Source organism: Buceros rhinoceros, unplaced genomic scaffold (assembly GCF_000710305.1).
Source record: "Buceros rhinoceros silvestris isolate BGI_N320 unplaced genomic scaffold, ASM71030v1 scaffold2242, whole genome shotgun sequence".
NCBI lineage: Eukaryota > Metazoa > Chordata > Aves > Bucerotiformes > Bucerotidae > Buceros > Buceros rhinoceros.
Genome location: NW_010396956.1, coordinates 50,572 through 54,547, shown reverse-complemented (window position 1 = coordinate 54,547; position 3,976 = coordinate 50,572).

The window sequence follows — 3,976 nt, the reverse complement described above, 5'->3', positions numbered from 1 at the left end:
TCGCTCACATTTGTTCTTCATCTCCTCCCGTGGCCTCAGACTCGGGGTGGTGGATTGGGACCCCTGGTGGCTCTGTGCTTCCTGTAAGCCCCTGGAGCCCTTACAGCGGCAGCAAAGAATCAATCATCGGTGTTTGACTGCCAGCCCAGCAGGAGAAAGACGAGGAGCATGAATGAACCGTCCCGGCGGCACAGGAGGGGTACAAATCTCCTCACACTAAAATGCAGTGTTGAAGCCACGTACCCTGGCAGAACCTGGCAAGACCGCACTGGGCTGTTGCTGCGCATGAGTGATCTGACCGAACGCATTCCTCACCTGGCCGCTCCGTGGCTTTTTCCTGCTGCAGAGACGTGTACCCGCCCTGTGCTCGCCAAGTTTGGTGACTGCCATCTGGGATGAGAAAGTCTGTCAGGCCCAAGGGTGTCCTGCCTGCCACGGCACGACACGGTGCTGCTGCGGTACCACTGCCCCACCAGCCACACGCACTGACTGTAAAGGAAAAACAGATTAGATAAACCCCTGCACGTGGAACACAGCTTGTCCCCAGCATGCTCCTCGCCAAGACTCGTCCCAGGCCTGGGCGCTTCGCACGGGACGTGCGCCTAGAGCAGGTTTTTAGCAGCAGCAGCATGCCGGCTGTGCACGGGGAGATGCAGACAGGCCGCAGATGCCATTTTTAGAGGAAACAGGCAAGTTACTGGCAGGATGGGGGGCACATGCGGCCACAGCACTTCGTGTGCTCTGAAGCAACTGCCTGCACGGTCCTGCCAGGTACCACAGGGCCCCTGAGGCCTCGCCCCTCAGTGATGCCCGCTGCGCGCACACATATGCTCGCGGTCCTCGTGGAAAGTCGTACATACATGATGACATAATGCTGCACAAAAGCTGCCTCTGTGCTGCCACCGATGCCGCCCAACCCTCCCAAAGCCAGTCTCCCAGGGGTGAGGCACAACCACCTGCATTCTGGCTGAGGCCAGGCCTGGGTGCCCTGCAAAGGCAGCTGGTTCCGCCCCAGCAGCACAAATTTAGGTGTTTGTGTATCCGTCTGTGCCCAGCCTTGGTCACAGCCTCTGCAGTGCTGGGGAACTGCCGGCCCGCCATGAAACACCGCTCTGACGCCTCTTCTGCAGAGGGCTGTTGGGGACGGTAGTGGAAGAGCACTGTCAAAGTTCTTGTTTAACCCAAAGAAAGCAAAGCAACCCCCTCCAGTGTGGCTCTTCCCCTACCAGCTCCAAGCAGCTGGGTCTTCGCAGCTCTCCGCCAGCCAGCAGAGAGCCCAGCAGCAGCAAAGCAGCACTTGCCAAGCCTGAAGCACTGGCAGCAGCTGCCTCCTTGTTAGCAGGGAGGATTAGCCGCCTCTCCCTTTCAAAGCACCCTTGCTGCTCTGCTGCAGCTCCAGCCATCCTGTTTTCAGATGTCATTAGCTGAACACGCTCCTAGCCCGACCTTGGAGCAGAGAGGTTTGTTCTCGCTGGAGCTTGGCCCTCAGCACACAGGTTATTTACACGCCTGTGTTTCCGGGGGCGGACAGAGGACCTGAATGACACCGCTCACTGCTTGAAAGCTCTTGCTGGAACTTGCCTGCTCTCTGTGGAACTCTGACTGCACTTCATGAGAGCGTGACTAAGGCATGGGAGAAGCTGCAAGTTGCAAGATCAATGCCTCACTATTGCACTTAGTCCAAGCCTCTGCAGCTGGTGACAGCGCAGCTCTGCAGCCAGCCCCTGCCGTGGTGAGCCATGGAAAGCAGCAGACACACAGCGAGGCTGCCTGTTCTAACGTCAGGACAGAAATCGGGCAGTTGGTGCTGCTGTTCGAGTTTGATTTTATCACAGGTACCCCCGAAACAGCTTTGCTTAAGACACTGGATACCCACTTTTTCAGGACACTACCAAGTCTTCCACAGCACCCGGAGCAGGGGTATGCCAGACACAAAGTTCAGACGGGGAGCACTGCTTTCCCCTCTCCAAAATGTCTCTAAACCTACAGAGGCAGCAAATAAGCTCAACTGCCTCAACCATAACCAAGCAGCTTTCAAGGTATTCTAGGACACAGCATGGGAGAGCGGATGGTTCTGCTGCTGCTTCCAGTCACACCGGTTTTTTAGTTGGCGTTAACCAAATATGCCTACTCCAGCCTCAGCACATGGAGACCTGTCCTAGCTGGAGCCATGAGGGCCAACAAGGACAGAAAGAGGCACCGGATTATCAGTGCTGGCCAAAAATGAAAACATATCTATGAAAATAGTCATCCCAGTGGCTCAGAAAGACAATCATCACTATTGATCCAAGTGCTTCTCACAGTCCAGCAAGGGTGTTTTTAGGGATTACTAGGAAAATCATACTCTGGGTTACAGCTCTCCTCCTGTCCCAGACCTACAAGGAGCGGTTTTTCTGCTGTCGTAGATAGATACACATTTAATTTGCATGAATCTTTCTTACAGCTCCCAACTTCACTCTCCGTTAGCCAAGCAGCTTCTCGCAGGGCGCTGTGAAAACCGGAGGGCAGCCGGTGTGGAGCAGCCAGCGTCTGTCCCCAAGCCACACCAGCAGGTGTGCAGAACTGGTGCACGTGCCCAGTGAAACACTCCTCACAGCTTGAGCCACCAAGTAGAGAACGCAGAGGCACGTCTGACTCTGGGAGGACATTTCCTCCTACACCCAGGCACAAGGAGTTCAGAATTCTGATGCTTACTGGTACAGAGGAAAAGCAGCTCTTGTGACGCACAACACATACTGGGCAGAACTGAAAGCTTGCAAGGACCAGCACTCGGCACTGGCTTCCTGAGGCCTAATGACAGTAAGAAAGACCAGGAGACTCACGAGGGCAACAGGCCTGTAAATAAGCCCACCTCTGTACCTCTAGGCGAGAGCCAAATCTGGACCCGAGCGGGATTTAGCACAGGGGAGCAGAGGTCAAGTCCCTGGGTATGGGAATAGCTGAGAAGCCCACAGGAGCCCAGTTTGAGGGGAATCCACGGGGTGTGAAAGTGGAACTAGCCCTGTGCTGCTGCTGAGAAGAAAAAGGGGGATGCCTCTGACGGGGTGGCAGGACTGGAGACTCCCAGATCTCTTAGAAGACTAGAAAGAGTTATTCTAACACATCCTCCTTCTGTAACAGGACAAGAGGCCGGAAGTAGAAATTCTGACACGACACAGATAGATAGAAAAGGAAATAAAAAAACCCATCCATGCCATGGAGAAACAGTTAACTGAGACAGCTTTTGGAATGTTGCTCAGGTGTGGGAGCTAAGATAGAAACCGGCCATTAACGGCTAACAACTAGCAAATAGATAATTAATGTCTTGAGACTGCCTGGAAAAAAAATACTTGCACTGGGCATTGGGTGTAATAACACAAAGCAAGAGAAGTTTTGTGACACAGAAGTGAACAAAAGAGTGCGGACTGGATGTTTGAAGCTAAGACTTTCACTTGACCTGTAAAATTCCCCTCAATTCTGCACAAGCCCTTCCCAAGAGAAGGTTCTGAAGCAACAGTCCTGCTTCGTAGAACATCCAGACTGCAGCTGCTCCTGGCACAGCCAAGGTTTGCATTCACGCTTCTGGGCTGTTGCACACAGACTCAAATTTGTGTTCACAAACCTGCAGGTGTCTTTCCTGAAGACCACGGGAAGCCCTTTTAAAGCAGCAGCGCTTGGGCAAATGGAAGGAGAGGAGTTATAACCAAACATCTCGCCCCCCCTCAACCTGCACGCACTCGGCACAGGAGACTGCAGCTTTCAAACACGGCAATAAAATCTCACACCGTCTTCAAGGGAACGTGAACTTTAAAGACTTCTCTGAAAGTCAACGAGCAGCTTGTACCTATTCCAGACAAGAAAAAGCTTGTAGTTTGTTGGGAATGTTTTTGGAGTTTCACAGATGCGTGCGCGCACACACACATAAATAAATAAATTATTTATGTCTTTCTCTACAAATCAAGGCAGAACTTAGCTTAATATGACCAAACTTGGAAAG